The following is a 17,648-nucleotide window of genomic DNA, read 5'->3' as shown; positions in this document are numbered from 1 at the left end:
AGAGAAAGGATCAATGAACTGAGCCTTAAAATAACCCTGGTTTATGCTGGGAGGTAATTTCCAACTGGAAATCACAAGCACAGTCTGGCAACTTCTCTAAAGAGAGGAGACAGAGGCCAGAGACCGGAGAAGCTGAGGGAGCCAGGAATTGAGGATAATACTTCTAAAAAGGAGGAGAGATACACAGAAAAAGAACATCATATATCTGAAGATAGCCTCTTGAGTCCTTTGAGTATTAGGCCATGTGTGTATAATGTGAAATTCCACAAGACCAGGCAAAAGAAATGACCAAAGAGTTGTAAGCTGGACAACCCAAGGTTCTCACAAGGGGTGGATGTGGCTGTGCACCAACCAGCCAAAGTGGAAAGTCCTTAGTGACACCTGGAGCATTCAGTACAGAGCCAAGAGGAGTCCCCCTTGAGTAAAGTGGCTGAACCATTCTTGCAGTAAAGGTTACTCTAAACCCCGCATAGCAAAGCTTAAAGACAAGACTCAAAGGGATCAAACTATTTCATGAGTACATGAATCGCCTGCCAAAACAAAGTCTAACACTCTTTAAAAGAAGACAGCAAAGTCCAGATACTTAACAATATAGCTACACAACGTCTACCATGTAATAAAAAAATTATTAGACATATAAAGAAGCAAGAAAATGTTCACCCACAACCAAGAGAAAAACAAGTCAATAAAAACAGACCCATAAATAACAAAGATGATGTACAAGTCTTTAAGTAGCTGGACAAGACCCAATGAAGAGTTGGTTGAAAATCCAAATTCAAACCAGGGTCTCCTGACACTTTCATCTAGTGCTCCTTCCCTATGTGTCCTCACCAGTCTCTCTGCATCTATGGCGATTTATAAGGTTTTTACCATGACAATCCCCAAACAATTTTCCTATGCTTCTGGTCTTCACTTGAGTTAGACTTTCTCAGAAGCTTGCAAAGGTAAACACAGATGCAAGGAAACATAGGAAACAATGTGTGAATAGTGGGGGCCCACACTGGAGGATGAGGCCTCAACTTCAGCCCCGAATTGGCAAAAACTTAAATGAGAGGTCAAGGGGAACATGAAAAGTATCACAGGCCATAGTCAGCCTACAGACAGGCACGAGCATCCCTCCCCTCAATGCTGGGGTTCAGTTCATGTGTGCACTGCCCATAAGTGGTGGTGAGAAAATGGCTTAGGGAATACAGACATAGGGTCACCTCCCAGGCTAGGGGTGCAGTTTTCCTCCCTGCAATTTACTACATAAGTTGTTACCAAAGCAAATATCAAAGCCCTGCAATTTGCTAATTACAGGCGGGATCCTGGGCTTGTGGGCCCAATTAACCACTTGTTCCTCATTTTCTGTGTGTGCCCCGCCAGCTGCACCCACAATTACCCACTTGTCTTTTAACTACCTTGAGAGCTGGCTGACTCACCTCCAATTCACTCCCACTATCACCTCCAGATGGCCTTTGGTATCTTTTTGCTTTCCAGGTGCCCCCCACCCCCCCATCGACTTACTTATTACATCTCTCTGCATCAAAGGCCAATGTCTCGTCTCCCCTCACTGGGGCTCTTACGAGAGTTCCCAGGCTCGCTCCTTGCCTAGGCTCAGAGCCTACAAGGCAGGGAACAGCTCCCGTTGGTCTGGGCACCTTGCCTAGCTCACCCAAGGAAGCTCAGGAAGCTTTGGCCACATTCGGCCTCTGCCCCCAGACACGGAAGAAGAAAAGACAATTACAGCTTCTCTGGAACCGGCCCCCTGCCAGAGCTCCTGCCCACACTCTCCATCCAGGCATCCTTGGCTCCCTGCCTCAGTCTGGCCAGTCCTGGGTAAGGAGGTCCTGGCAGTTACCACAGCAGCTCTCCGGGGAGACACGAGTCAGAGAAGGAGAATGACTTTCTTGTGACCTTCTGCTTCCTCAGACAGACTACCTGGCAAGCAAAAGTTTCCAGTAAACTTGTTGATGATTTACTATGTCAATGGTTCCTATCCCATTTTTCTTTCTTTCTTTCTCTCTCTCGCTCTCTCTCTCTCTCTTTTTTTTTTTTTTTTTTTTTTTTTTTAATGTCACAGACACTTTTGAAAATCTGATGGAAGTTCCGGACCCTCTCCAGCATGAAATGCTCATATTCACTCTTCTATTCCTTCAATCATTCATTCATTTAGTCATTTAACAACTATGGGGCACCGCCGCACTGGGCACCATTTGCAGGGATCAAGGAAACACTAGGGAGCAAAAATAGACAGGAAGTCCTACTCTCATGGAGCTCACATTCTAGCAGGAAAAGATGGGCAAGAAGTAATAAATGTAATAAGTGAATATACAATTTGCTAGAAAACGAGCACTATGGGAAAAGAGCGATTCCAGCGGGGTAAGAGAGAGATCAGCACGGAAGAGGCCGCATTTTGAAATAGGGTGTGTGCCAGGCTGTCCTCTCTGAGAAGTGAAATGTGAGCAAAGAACTGCAGCTCGTGAGAGGTCGGCCCAGTGACCACGTGGAGGAAGAGCATAGCGGCCCGTGAAGACACAGGGCAAGGCCATGCTGGGGCATCTGAGCAAAAGCAAGCTCATCCAGCGTGGCTAGACCAGAGAGAGGAAGAGGGAGGCAGCCTCAGTGGGGAGGCGGCCAGGGGGCTGGGGCGGAGGGGTGGGGGGACAGATAACACATAGGGCCTTGTGGGGGCCAGGACGACTTCAAATTTTACTCAGCAGTCAATCAGGAGCCATTAGTGGGATGTGAGCTGGGGGTAACATGATCCAAATAAGATTCTAAAATGTCTCTGGCTGTCGTAGGGAAGCAAAAGGTCCAAGTGCAAGGCAATGACAGCTCGGGCCGGTGCTCGTGCTGGTGGAGACTAGGGGGGAAGGTTGAGTCAAGAGGATTTCCTGAGTAGCTATGCTGTGTGCGAGGAAAATTTTACACTTTGTGGATTACAACCCAGAGGTTTACCAGTCACCTAAACCCATCTGTAGATGCAGGTAAAAGGCCCCTAATGAAAAGATAAAGGGAAGCAGTGACCCCAGAGAGGGAGGGAAAGCGGTGACCCCAAGTCAGAGGGAGGGCCTCAGCTCAGCTGTATCTAGAAGTTTCACTTCTTTTAAAGAATATAGGAGTAAAACGTTAACATCTGGCAATCTGAGTGGGTGGAACTGTGTGCATCTATTACAGGATTTTCTGTATGTTTGAAATAATACATAATTTTGACAAGCACTGCTCATCTCAGGGTTTTCCAGAAAGCCTCCTGCTGGCTTTGTCAGTGGTGCCAGGGGAAATCAGCACAATTAATTCTGCTAGTAATTCTGGCTGTGACATCTGGGTGGGCCTCCTTCTCTTCCCTAACTTATTTTCCCTAATTCCTTCCACTAGCCCAGAGCCAGGGACTAACAGACACGCCACACCACATGGAAGAGAGTCCAGAAGAGGAAAAGGACAAGGATACCTGGACAGACTGTGGGAGGCCTCCTGGCAGAGGCAGTCTTTCGGGAGAATTCAGGAGAACAGGCAGGTTGGGACTTGCAGAGAGGAGGGAGCCTTTCCAGCTGGGGGCTGCTTGCAGAACCGAGGCACATGGCGAGGCAAGTGTAGGACCCCAGCGCTGACCCTGCTGTGACCCATTTTTAAGGCGAGCAAGCAGATTCCTTCTTCCGGGTACTGAATTAGAGAGAAAAGCTCAAATGGAAGGTGCTTTCAGAGCCCTGAGGTCACCCCAGCAGGGCCAACAGGTTCCATGGTGGAAAACCATGGATCCAGGCATGCGGTGGGCTGAAACACACACGTAAGGTGGCTTCAGGCACCCCGGTTTGTGAGACGCCGGAGCAGGACAGTCTGCTTGCTGACGTGGGAGAGGGGGCCTCCTTGGAGGCAGGAGACCAGGCAGTCCTCCAGCCAGCACTGCGTCAGTCACCTCACGCCACGGCCCTCAGACGGTGCATTCCTCACCCTCTGCAGACCTGTCACTGAGCCTGGGGGAAGGTCCCCTGCTGCCCACATTTTGCAGAAACTTGCCATGTCACAAGTCCTGATTAGGTGCCAAGAGAACAATTTCCCAGGCCAGGGCTTTAACAAGACCAGGCTTCCTAATGACTGGTTTTCTCCTAATTAAATAAAAAGAGGGGAGAGAAACCCGTGATTACTCCACCTTCTAACACCACCTTCCATTTACGCGCGTCTCTCTTCAGAGGAGCTCAAAGTGCTTTGTGTATTATTGTATATGTAATGTCCTTGAGATTCCTAGGGGTGGTTATTATCATACCATTTTACAGCTGGGAAAAGGGATGTGGCTGATGTCGAAGCCCGGTGTCCAAGCACCCTCGCTGGCTATGGTCACTATTTTGAAGCTCTTACAAGAAACTTGTTCAGAGTTGAAAATCCAGTCATCCCCCCAACAGATAAACTAGGCTAAAGGAACACATAAAGAATAGCCACCTACTGCAAACTTTACAATAGTCATTAACACTATTTAATTCTCACAAGCATCCTATAAAACAGATAGGATTGCACCAGTCTTGCCCAGAAAGACAATGAGATTCAGAGAGGCAAAGTGAGCTGCGCAGAGTGGCATAATAATCAGAATTCTGGCAAAACAAAAAAAAAAGCCGATAGAACTTACCATGTGCCAGACATTTTACATTGATTAATTCACTCATTCCAATTCTCCTGACAACAATCCAAAGTGTTCGCTAGCATCATCACTGTTTTCGCTGATGACAAGACTGAAGCAGAGGGAAGTTAAGTAACTCGCCTGATGGCGCACAGCAAGTTGGGGCAGAGCCATATAGGAACCCACAAAAAGCAAGGCATGTGCCTCCCACCCCAGCTGCTTTCTCCATCTGAAGGAATGCCGTATTGGGTGGGTTAGCCTGGGAACGCCCAGATACAGTCCAGGTGACCCAAGTATAGACCTGGGACTGCACTGGGCCCTTATCAATGTCTTCTTTTTTTCCATTTTTTAAAATTTTTATTTTTTATAAACATATAATATTTTTTTATCCCCAGGGGTACAGGTCTGTGAATTGCCAGGTTTACACACTTCACAGCACTCACCAAAGCACATACCCTCCCCAATGTCCATAACCCCACCCCCCTTCTCCCAGCCACCCTCCCCCCAGCAACCCTCAGTTTGTTTTGTGAGATTAAGAGTCACTTATGTTTGTCTCCCTCCCAATCCCATCTTGTTTCATTTATTCTTATCAATGTCTTTTGAAGGTGGGTGTGGTTGCACTTTGGGCCCATTGCTCAGAGTTAGGCCCTTGGCTGTATGGGTAAGGTACTGGGAGAGGGGGTGGCGGAGGAAAGGTTCTTTCTGCCTGACTGAAGGCAAATGTGCTGGGTACTTTTGCTGGTACAATGGCACCAGTGGGGTTGTTCGAACAGAGGTAGTGAAATCCACAAGTAAGAATTAGCCTAGAGAGACATCTAAATCAGTGGGAAGTAGCCTGCTGTGGTCTGTGTAGGGGGGATGCAGTCCACTTAGCTCTCCCACACCCCGAGAAATGAGCCGCCCAACGGGCCTACCACCTTGGGTTTGTCCCTGCCTTCTCCCCAAGAGCATCCTCTAGGGACTTTTTCCACGCCCCAGGACGTCCTGGGTGGGGCACCACTTCTGACTCCTTGATAGTTTAGCTGACCTTGGCTGTCAATAAATCAGCCTGCCGGACTTCAGAGCAGGAGGCCTCCCAAGAGCCTGGCATACTTCCCCTCGCAGTGAGGGTGTGACCCGGCCCCTCCCCGGGCTCTCAGGGAAGGCCCTGGTGGGGCCGCCAAGTGGCATGTCCTCTCAAACCATTCCGAGTGAGAGCTGGCTACACCACCCTATTTGTCCCCAGCTCCTTCTGACCAAATTCGAACATTCAGGAAGGTCCTGACTTGCCCTGACTTCCAAACTTTCCAGATCTAGTTTCTCCACCTTATTGACATCTGTTGTGCTCGGAGGGAAATTCTAGACTCCAGCGTCTTTCCTCTGTTGAGCAGAGTGGTGATTACCAGCACAGGCCCTGGGGTAATAATTTAAACTCCGCCCTACCAGCCACTAGCTGTGTGACCCTGAGCAAGTTGCTGAACCTCTCTGTGCCTCTTCTATAGGCTGAACCTCTCTGCTTCTCTTCCTCTATCTATAAAGCAGCGATGGTGAGAATCCCTTTTTCACAGGATTCATATGGGCATTGCAAGGACTAAATGAGTCACTGTATTAAAATGCTTAACACAGAGTGGGCAGTCAATGTTAGCTACCATTACGCGGCCTTGAAACTTCTTCCCAGAAAAGAATCCACCATTTTCCCGTCTCCACCAGCTTGGTACCCCCGGACTTCACACTGGTAGAGGCAGCTCAGTACTATGAAAACTTGTCACAGCCTTGGGGAGCCCGAGCTTGTCTTGCAGGGGTTGAAATATTCTCAGCCTCTGCGGACCACCTAATTCCTGCAGAAAAGAGGACAAGAAGAAAGAAGAAAAGAAACGCCCAGTCCTCCCGCCCTCGCCCCCCCCCCCCCAAGGCTGAGGACACACCAGGCTCCCCCACCCCCACACCCGCCTCTCGCTGCAGATGCATTGGCTGTTTCCGGCCCGGCCCAGGCCCCGCCACCCAGGGGAGGTTTCCCTGCAGATGTTCAGACGCTTCTGAAACGTAAAACCAGGGCAAGCAGAGCTCGTGAGTTCCCAGAGCGGCTCAGGCACGCGGCATCTCTCCCCACCGGCAGCGCCTTAAATACCAGAGGACTTGCCAAAGATGGAGCTGTTTGGTTGGGAGCTCGGGTTTCTCCCGCCGCGAGGCTGAGCGGTGGCGCAGCTGCTCCGAGGTCACGCCCGAGACACGTCCGCACACGCCCGGGCAGGGAGGGGGTACCGAGGCCCCGGGGACGCGGGGGCGCGCCGCCTGCTCCAGGGGACCTGCCGCGTCTTCGTCCCCAGCTCCGCGTCCCAATCCAGCAGCCGGGGATCTGGCTTCCCTCTCCCCACCTAGAAAGGTTTTTTTTTTTTTTTTCTTTCTTTTCTTTTTTTGCAAAACAAAAGGGTTGCGAAAGCTAAACACAAAAGACCCTAAGTGAAGAGAAATGCTGCATTTCAGCGCCCGTCGTGAGCTTTCTTTGTTTTTCAGTTGTTTTGGAATTCAGTCTGTATTGGATCTGAAGTGATTTTTCAACAGAGGGCTGAAAGAGAAGAACCTGAATTTGCCCTAGGAAACCTAAAGCCCTGTAACCTTGAAAAGTTAGTCTTCCTTTTGTATTACTTGAAATACTTGCGTGCGAATGCTTAGAGCCCTTTGCTATGATAAAAATAGAGGCCCCTGACAGTGTGACCACCTGTGTTTCCCTTGGATTGCATATTTTCCATGGTAAACAAGAAAACACAGATTGGAAATCCATTCATTCCTTCACAGGCTCCTCGGTTGAGATCTATTTGTGTTTTCAATCAATGGAAGCCAAACCTTTGCAAGATTAAGATATTTCACGCAAAGAAACTTCAGGACATCTCTTATCCCCTCTAAAGCTATTTCTACAAGAAAGGCCAAAATTTTTTTTAATGTATTTAATAATTATCATTACCATGTAATTTACTGAACACATATTATAGCACAAAGTCCATGCTTACCTACCTCTGTGGTTCGCAGCGCTGGCTGCAGGTTAGAACCTTCTGGAGGTGCTTTTTAAAATACAGATGCTCAGGCCACACCCCCAGAGATCCTGACTTAATTGTCCTGAACCCTGGCCACTGGCATCAGTGTTTTTCCGAGGCTCCCCAGGTGACCGTGCAACCAGGATGGACTATTGATCTAACCTAGTGAACTTACTTCAATTTCATCCATCCCAGTTGTGCTTTTATAAATGTACTTGCTGTAACTGGAATTCCTTTTTTATAAAATCCAGTAACACTAGTGCTACCAGAGGCGAGCTCAAAACAGATGTGAACTTTTTACTTTGTGTAATTTGCCTAAATAAGTGAAGGCATTCCACCGACACGTCAGAACGCTCGAAGAGAGTGTGCTTGCACACGTGTGTGTGCACGCGCGCGCGCGCGCGTGTGTGTGTGTGTGTGTGTGTGGTTGCTGTTATTGTCGAGATAATAGATTTTTCTTTCTTCAGGGGTAGAGATAGAAGGGTGTTTTAATAACCAGAAGGTTCTAGGTCAATCAGATCCAATAAGTGATTGGCCAGGTGAAAGAAATTGCATGAAATATTTATTTAACCCGAGAGTAATACCTGTTCTTTGCCAACAGCCTATTTTAGGCCTGGCCTAAGAGAGGTCTTGAGCTGAAGGTTGTAGAAGTAGGCAAGTCTGCGTGCAGGGACAGCCTGGAGCCTATCAAATCCCGAAAGGCCCTATATTATGGCTATATTATGTACTCTGAGTCTCTCCATATGCCATCAGTTACAGAGAGTCACACTTCCCCAAAGTGCTCCATCTAAATGTGACCCAATGACAGAAGTGTACCCAGGGAAAGTCCAAACATTCTTTTAAGTCAAAAAAGATTTACTCTTGGGGTGCCTGGGTGGGTCAGTCAGTTAAGCGTCTGCCTTTGGCTTGGGTCATGATCTCAGGGTCCTATGACTAGGGCTCTCTGCTCAGCAAGGAGCCTGCTTCCCCCTCTCTCTCTGCCTGCCTCTCTGCCTACTTATGATCTCTCTCTGCCTGTGTCAAATAAACAAATAAAAGCTTTAAAAAAAAAAAAAAGAAAGAAAGAAAAGATTTACTCTTTCTTTATGGAATATCTACTGATTTCATAATATACAGAAGAAATCTAGGGTGCCTGGGTGGCTCAGTGGGTTAAGCCTCTGGCTTCGGCTCAGGTCATGGTCTCAGGGTCCTGGGATCGAGCCCTGCATCAGGCTCTCTGCTCAGCAGAGAGCTTCCCCCTCTCTCTGTCTGCCTCTGTGTCTATTTGTGATCTCTGTCTAATGAAAAAATAAAATCTTTTAAATAAAATAAAATAAAAAAGAAATCTATAGAGGTTGTTTCATTAAAAAATAATAATAATAATCGGTTACACTTTGTTCATTAAGCTTAACCTTTTCTCTCGTTGTTTTGCATGAACCTACAAGACCCACCAGGCCATCACCACATCACACACACACACACACACACACACGGAAATGGAAATGTAGTCTTTTCATTTAGTCTCTGGTGACCCAGTTCAGGCAGATGAAATACTATCAGATGGTGCTTGTTGATACTGTGGCCAGAGCAGTGATTTCTCCAAACATCTCTGGTGGGACTGACATTCAGCCAGGAACATCAGGTGGTTCTGTGGACCTTGGGACTTTACCTATCATTTGTAAACAAACTCAACCATTCGATATAGACACAAGATTCCACTTAATGTAAAAATGCATGACATCGCCTTACGTGTCAGACTGCTGCGTTTCCCCCTTGGCAATAGAGAGATTAACATTTCTGTACGGGGAATGGTTTTGATCTTGCCTTCCAGCTACAGTATTTACATTCCAGTAAAGTTCATCTGGATCCCTTGGTAGTCACATGAATGAACGTGCAGCCCAAGATCATGTTCTGAAATAAAGTTATCATCCAAGGAATGGGGTGGGGGGGTGCTTATCCTAATGATCTAAAGATGAAAATCCCAGAAAGATGCAGATAAGTTTCCTAATGTAAATTTCTACCATAAACTCTGGGTCAAAAAAAAAAAAAATGTTTCAGGACTAGAACGAGGCAGAAACAAACTGATTAAAGCTTGCTTAGATGAGGAAACTGAGAAAACATCTTGTCAACCCAGATACATTGTCCTGCATAGATGAAAGATGGGTCTGTGCTTTAAAAAATTAAAATTAAAAAATCAATCTAGGTAAGAGAAAGGGACTCTGAAGTGTCAGGCAAGTTGTCACTTCTTGTGTGAACAACAGGGATCAGATCAGAATTACTGACCTTGAAGAAGGAGCTAATGGCACAGTCTCCAAAGGAGAAAATGATTTTTTTAAATCTCTTTTACTTGTAACGGTATGTAATCTAAGTTTAGGGACAGAGGCCCTTTAATAGAAAAATGTGTTTCAGTTCTATATAATCCAAGAAACATTTCTTGAGCTCCTTCTTTGTACCAGGCACTGGGCTAAGAATCAAGATTCCAAGGTAGGTAAGACTCGGATCAGTTCCTCAAGACGTTCGCCATCAGGTGACATTGCTTACAGTGGAAATTCATGTAAAGTGTTAGTATGATGCTGGGTTCACAGCTGATAGATCTAGCTAGGCACCTCTCAAGGCTTGGGGGAATGACTTGAACATGCCACCAGCTTTGGTCATCAGTTTAATCTAACAGAAGTTCCTTCTGAGCCAGACCTGGGTGGGAGCTTGTGACAGCCACCATGGAGATGGAGAGATGTGTAAGTCGGGACCCCCGTCTTCCAGAGGCTCTCAACCGAGTTTCCTGATAAAAAGGAAAACTAGATGAGTAACTTTAATGATAACTCATTCTCTGCCTGCTAATTGGTTCTCTCCAAGAGAAACTAGACAGAGAGACTTTTGAAATGCTGTGGAAGAAAAATGTTATAAAAGCACAATAGGTTAAAACACGGGAATGACAAGTTAGCCTTGTTAACCACTTAGTTAATGGCCTTCTTCAACACATTGGGCTAAGAAGTCAGGAGCTTCTCTGTCACAGACATTTAACCCTCTGCAGAGAAAGAAGTTTTAGCAGCCATCAATGTGCAATTTAATGGGAAAGCAAAGTACTGGTACAATTAAATTCATCAAACCTTCTCTAGACAAGAGTTGAAGCAAGAGGTATCATTCAAGAAAATGTTACATCATGGGGGCTGTGCATGTGGCTCCTTCAGCCATTCCCTCCCCCTCCCCAACCATCTGGGCCTGGAAGGCTTCCTTGTATCTCACTTCTACAGGCCCCTGGGCTGTCTCCCTGGATCTGACATCCCAGCCAGTAGAGTCTGGAGCTGTTCTCTAGTGGGGTCGTGATCTTCCCAATTAGTCTGTGAAACCCTGACATTAGAGATCACATCTCCTCTCCCCTCCCCCACCTCCCCACTCCTGTCTTGGGCCTTGTGTATGATATGGCAGAACATGGCCTGACAGGAGAAGGGGAAGCCTTCTATTTGAACCAGAAGACCTGGAGACCATGTCCAGTACAACCACTGACTAGTCATTGATCCTAGAAAAGTAACTTTCTCAGTCTAGACTTTAGTATCCCCATCTATAAAGTGAAGAGGATGGGCTATACATTTGTTGAGGCCAACCCCTTCATACTCTACAATCATGTGTTTTCTACTTCTCTCCACATACATACACACACACACACACACACACACACCACTTCCCACCTCACTTTTCATTTCTTCTTCTTCTTTTTCTTTTTAAGATTTTATTTATTCATTTGATGGACTGCCTGGGTGGCTCAGTCAGTAAAATGTCTGCCTTCAGCTCAGGTCGTGATCCCGGGGTCCTGGGATCAAGGCCTGTGTTGGGCTCCCTACTCAGGAAGCCTGCTTCTCCCTCTCTTCCCCTCTCAAGCTGTCTCACTATCCCTACCTCTCTCTCTCTCAAATGAATAATCTTTTTCTGAAAGATTTTATTTATTCATTTGAGAGAGAGCACGCATGCACACAAGCTTCATGGGGGGGAGGGGGGTGGTAAAGGGCGGAGGGAGAGGGAGAAGCAAACTCCCCACTGAGTAGGGAGCTGCCCACAGGGCTCCAGCCCAAGACCCTGAGCTCATGACATGACCCAAAGGCAGATGCTTAACAATTGAGCCACCCAGGCGCCCCCACTTTTCAGTTCTTAAATAAGGCAAACATGCAACCTCGAATATACAAACCTCAAATTACTGCCATTAGGCCTCCCCAGATGACTGCTCTGTAGACTGGCATTTTATCCTAACAGCATCAACATGACATTGACCCCAACTCCCACCGAATCCAAAACATATGTGGCCCAATTCTTCACAGAACAGCTTCATGTACAACTCCCGTGTACAACGGTGCGATTCTATACTAACCTGCCACGGCTGGGCCCGTTTCACAGAAGCAGGCTCTCCAGCCAGCCCTATCGGCACCTAGTAAATTGTCTCCACTCTCCAGAAGCCAGCCACCCCCTCCCTTAGGTACCACATGCACAGCTGCAGATGCGAGTGGGAGACAGGAAGGGAGCGGCTGAAGTTCAAGAAGAGCAAGGGGGAAGAGCCCAGAAAAGAGGAGGGCGAGGGGGAGGAGGGACTGCATTCCTGACACCGGTGAAAATCCGACAGCATTAATCTGCCCTCAGCTTCCAGCGCCTCACCACTCCTAGGAGGAGTTAGAGCCCCGGGTGAGTCCAGAGCCTCTGCCACAGCCCTGCCCTCTCCTGCTCTCTCCCCTTTTAGGTGGCCCTAAAAGGAATGTCCTTGCAATCTCTCTCCAGCTGTTTGATCTTTTTAAGCATCTCTCATTTGTGTGTGGCACATGCTCCAACCAAAAAATAGATCTTGGGCGTTCGCGATGGAAAAGGATATTAAATGGCAAAAGCCAGACTCGTGCCAAGGGTGTGGGCAGGCCCTGGATATCCCTGATGACCAGATGTCCTGGATTTGCTAGGATGGTCTTAATTTAAAACATTCTAGTCTCATGTCCCCAGAAGTGCCTTCACACTTGTCCAACCATGTGTCCCTATTTGGGGTTTGGAAAATATAGTTACCACGTGGAGGCTTGATATCCAAGTGTCAAACAGACCCAGTGTTGGCGTCGTGGGGGTGGACAGCGGACAGATATTAGAGCCAGATAGATCTTGGGGTCAAACAGCTCTGCCACTTGCTCTCTGTGCAACTCTAGGCAGCTGGTATTCTTCCTAAGCCTCAGTTTCTGCGTCTAGAAAATGATGGGTTTCCCTAGAAGTCAGAGCCATGGATTTTGACTTATCAGGAAAACCCGTCTCACAAACACTTAATGTCTTCCAGATGTTTCTGTCTGTCTTGTCATATTGTTTGGATTTTGGTCGGCTCCAGTGTGCTACTATTTAAAGCATGGACTGAAACATACAGTTCAGAGTGCCATCTCGAGCAGCTATGATAACGGCCACTGAAATAGCCTGACACATATACAACGCCCTTCTTTCTTCCCACCCTTCATTCCAGATCCTGCTCACTCCTCAAGATCAATTCAGATCCACTCCCCACAGCTGCCTGCCCCGGCCACGTGAGGGACTGCTACATCACTGCTACAGGCTCAGCAGCTTTTTGCCTCTGCTCTCTCCTCCCTCTGATCACCAGTCTCCAGACCAGCATGTGGACCCCGCCCTTGGACCCCTGTCCCCACCCGGTGCCCTGATGCCAAGGTGGACAATGGAAGGCGGGTCCTCTACTGGAGCCAGCCAGGCATATATCTGAGCCTGGGGTTCCACTGACCTACTGGTGACCTTAGTCTGGTCCTTGACCTTTCTCAGCCGCAGTGTCTTCATGTGAAAACGAGGGTGAGGTTTCCTAGAACGTTTCCCCGTGAGAAGCTTTTAAAGCCTCTTGTAACTGTTGTCTTTTCACACGTGTTTACTACTCCATACGCATACCTTCTCCAGCTCCTATTTCCAGGCATTCTGTGCACAAACTCAGCCTTCAAAACTCTCCATCATCCGGCCACACCCCCAAGCTTCTCAAACTTACTTTCCAGCTGGCACATGTCTGTGGTACCTGCCACGTTGGGCTCCTCACTGCTCACTCACCCCTGTCTTTGCACCTGTGCCCAAGCTCTTCCCTTCCTCAGGCATTCCTTCTGCTCGCCTATCCACTGCTATGAACTGAAGTGTGTCCCCCCAAAGTTCATATGTTGGCACCCTGACTCCCCCAATGTGAGGTGTGTTTAGAGATAGGCCCTTTCAGGAAGTAATTACGGTTACATGAGGTTATAACGGTACCACTCTAATCTGATGGCATTAGTGTCCTTACAAGAAAAGACATTTGAGAGCCATCTCTCTCTCCCTCTTTTTGCTCTCTGCCATCCCGGCCATACGAGGACACAGCGAGAAGGTAGCGGCTATAAGCCAAGAGGAGAGCTCCCACCAAAAAAACCAATGAACCATGACCTAGATCTGGGACTTCCTGGCCTCCAGAAGGAAGTGTGAGAAAATCAGCCTCTGTTGTTTAAGCCGCCCGTGTGTGGCATTTTTCGATGGCAGCCCCAGCTGACTAATAACACACACTGTCCCTGCTCTCTCCTCGCTCCCAGCCTTGTGTCACTTGTCACCTGCCCCTCATGTGCTATAGCACTAAATTAATGAAACTCTATCCTGAGTACTCTGTCATTTCCCCCTCTCAGTGCCCATTCTGTTCCTCCAATAAGGAATGTGAGGTCTGTGCCGCCCAAAGCCCAGCACAAAGCACTGCACACAGCAAAGGCTCAAGACATGCTTAGCTGGCAAAAGGTCACTGATGGAGGAGGAGCAGCGATCCTGAGGGGACAGAAGTCTTTTAGGCCATGGCATGCCTCCAGTGGCTCACACTTACCTCCCCCAGATGCGTTCTTCTCTATGTCCCATCTTGGCTTTGTCACCATGGCCCCAGGGAGGGCACTGGGAAGGGGTAAGCACACAGAGGATGGTTCACACTAATAACCAGGAATTTCCCCTAACCAGCAGTCTAGCTGCCAAAGAGACAGGTGTATCATAGCAAACAGCCACTGAAAGTACTTGTCATCTATGGACAAATTTTATATGCAAGCTGAGCCCAATTTCGTATATTCACCTGCTGTGTGCCAACCACTCACTCCACAAGTCCCTCCAGACCCAATGCCAGTTGAGGTTATCTCGATTTTATAAGTGAGAAAACTGAGACTTTAAGGAGGGTAAATATCTTGCCCAAGGTCGCACACCTGGTGAGTAACGTTGGAGCCAGTGGCAGATGCATTTGAAAAGCACTGATTTGCTAGTGCGTTCAGCTGACAGACAGAGCAGATATCATAAGCTGAACCCCCAAACTATTGTTTGGGCGCTACAGAGAGGAGGACAACATAGTCTATCCTTAAGAAATCTAGAAGGGAGAAGACGATCATGAGCTCTAAGCACTAGGAAGACCTTAGAAAGACCAGAGATCAAGTGTTTCTGGCATTCCGGGGAGAGGGTGCCCCCCGGCCTCAGAATGAAACACTGAAGGACAAGCAAAAGTGAAGTTCCCATCCAGCGTGGAGATGCAGTGGAGGGGCTCGCTAACCAGGATCACAGGCCTGTAGAACAGGGCACCCCGAGGCACACCAGCTGGGGTGGCAGGAGTAGGACCTCTGGCTGCAGGAGGCTGAGTTGAGGCTAAGCTGCTGGAGTCCCAGGATGCCTGGTTTACCCCCACCCCCCTCCACGTGTGCCTCCCTCTCAGCTCCTTCTAGTAGGGCTGGGAACTCAATGAGGGGCCTCAGGCCTCAGGCTGAGGAAAGTGATGCCTAGAAGGGGGTTGTCACAGTGTAGCAGAAGGAGCACTAGACTGGGCCTTTTTTTTTTTTTTTTTTTTTTTTTAAGATTTAATATTTTGAAAGAGAGAGATAGCAAGAGACAGCATGAGTGGAAGGAGAGGGAGAAGTACATTCCCCGTGGAGCAAGAAGCCTGATGTAGGACTGGATCCCAGGACTCCCGGATCATGACCTGAGCCCAAGGCATTTAACCAACTGAGCCACCCACGAGCCCCTACACTGGGCTTTTAGAAGTCACTCTGGAGCTACCCAGCAGGCTGACCTTGGATAGGTTCCCCCAGCATGGTTGGGCTTAAAAGGCTTCAGTCTAGGGGATTTCTGAGGCCCACCTGATTCCCACTTAAACCAGGCACTTGGCTGGAGTTGTGGGTCTCTGAGAAAATGAAGGACCCCCAGATCCCCTGCCTGGCCCTGGAAGAAGCTGTTTTTGATGTGGGGGAAGTAGGCACAGTGGGGTTTCCTGCTCAGAGCTCTCAGGTCATTGGGCCCAACATCGGGGCGCCTGGTGAAGGACCAGAAAGATGCGCCCCTCAGACACCCGCGGTGGGGAGCATCTCCGCACCTCCCCTCCAGCCACAGGCCCCGCCCGCTCCCCAGGCCCTTCTCTGAGTAGGGTCTGCGCCTAGAGGGCTTCTCCATCCCCCGCGGGTAGACGGGTGGAGCCGACGGAGACTAGATCGTCCTCGGCTCCCCTCCAGGGAAAGGCCCTTCCAGGGCCCCGAGGCGATCGGGGGAAATGCTCCCAGCCTGGGCGGCGGGCGGCTCCTGTTTCCCCGCTGGCCGGGCGGGCGCGGGGCAGCTGCTGGGAGGTGAGCAGAGCAGCGTTTTCCCACAGTCTGGGGCGGTGACACATGGCGCTCACACATTCCACAGCCGCCGCCGCGCCAGGCCTGGCCGCGAGTCAAGGCAGCGCGGAGCTGCCGCCCGCAGGTTCTGACTCCCGCCCCGCCGCTCCGCCTTCTCCAGGCCGGCCGGCGTCTGGACCTACCCGCGCGGGCACTGCGCAAGTCGGGCGGCCGTGGCAAATCTTGATGCTGAAGGTCCGCGGGACAGCGACCCGAAGAAAAGGCTAAAGGGAGCTCCTCCCAGCATGCACAGAGCCGACTCCCACTTTCTCAGGCCATCCTCTGGAAAAGACAAGACTGGCACCCTGGTGTCAGCCCCAGCGGGTCTGGGCGGGGTTTGTACCGGACTCAGGGAGGGGAGGCTAGCTGCAGGCCGCAGTGTTCTTATCTCCAGATTGGGTGGGAACTGGCATGTGGGGTGGGGGACACTCTCCATCATGTCTGTCGTTTAGCCCTGAGTCTGTATGGTGGGGGCAGCCAATCCCGCCGGAGAATCCCCTCCCACAATTCCCTGTTTGGGAAAGGACAGTGGAAGTGTTGATGAGCCCACTCCAGGGGACCATTTGACAGATGCAAAAACAGACAAGTGGAAAACGCCTCGAAAGTGGGTCCTCAGGGCGCCTGGGTGGCTCAGTGGGTTAAGCCGCTGCCTTCGGCTCGGGTCATGATCTCAGGGTCCTGGGATCGAGTCCCGCATCGCATGGGGCTCTCTGCTCAGCGGGGAACCTGCTTCCTCCTCTCTCTCTCTCTGCCTGCCTCTCTGCCTACTTGTGATCTCTCTCTGTCAAATAAATAAATAAAATCTTTAAAAAAAAAAAAAGTGGGTCCTCAGAATCTGGGGTGGACATCCGTTTCTTTGGAATGGTGGGCATTTCTGTATTTTGCTTCACCTGGGTTTCTGCATGGACTTCCCAGGATCCCTCTAACTCTATCAGCTCCAGAACTGGATCTAACTGCCTAGGTCAGATATGCCCTGGAGCTGGAGATCCCGGGGAGCTTTCTGGCTCCCAGAAGGCCACAAAGCAAGGAAGCCTCCAGGCATTCTCCAGGGGGGCTGTCCAAACCCTCCAGGACAGGAACTGTTCTGGAAACTTCACTATTTCCAGAGCTGTCTTACGCACATTGCCTTTAATTCCAACAACACCCCCGTGAGACCTGTGCTGTTATTACCCCTGGTTTATACCTAAAAAATGAGGATTTAAGAGCTGAAGTCACTTGCCCGAGGTCACGTAGCTACAAATGAGCTTGACCCCAGGTTTGTCTAACTACCAGCCCAGTGCTCTGTTAACTGGGTCTTGAAGTTTAGATGCAGGTCAGATTGGATTCCGTGCACATTGCACAGGCCTGTTTCCCCCCCACCTCCCCATGCCACACACAAGAATGCAGCGCTGCCCAACTTTGACCTTTTCCCAGCAGAATCACAGTGGATCCTCAGTG

The 17,648-nt window shown here is 49.2% G+C and overlaps 1 long non-coding RNA gene across 3 annotated transcripts; it reads right to left on the bottom strand.

Moving 5' to 3' along the window:
• Window positions 1-492: 492 nt before the first annotated feature.
• Window positions 493-16,688, bottom strand: LOC131824714 (uncharacterized). 3 transcript variants are annotated; one of them, XR_009350954.1, is made up of 5 exons: window positions 16,355-16,688; window positions 14,414-14,478; window positions 10,273-10,360; window positions 6,699-6,945; window positions 493-6,408 (listed from the first exon to the last, which is right to left on the bottom strand). It is a non-coding gene; the product is annotated as an uncharacterized LOC131824714 (long non-coding RNA). The 3 variants fall into 3 exon arrangements; XR_009350953.1 differs by having other exon boundaries at window positions 493-6,945; window positions 16,355-16,684; XR_009350952.1 differs by lacking the exons at window positions 493-6,408; window positions 6,699-6,945 and having other exon boundaries at window positions 9,906-10,360; window positions 16,355-16,671.
• Window positions 16,689-17,648: the final 960 nt, after the last annotated feature.

This window comes from Mustela lutreola, chromosome 2 (assembly GCF_030435805.1).
Source record: "Mustela lutreola isolate mMusLut2 chromosome 2, mMusLut2.pri, whole genome shotgun sequence".
NCBI lineage: Eukaryota > Metazoa > Chordata > Mammalia > Carnivora > Mustelidae > Mustela > Mustela lutreola.
Note: the sequence above shows the minus strand (reverse complement) of the source record. Positions and strands in the feature narration are given on the sequence as shown.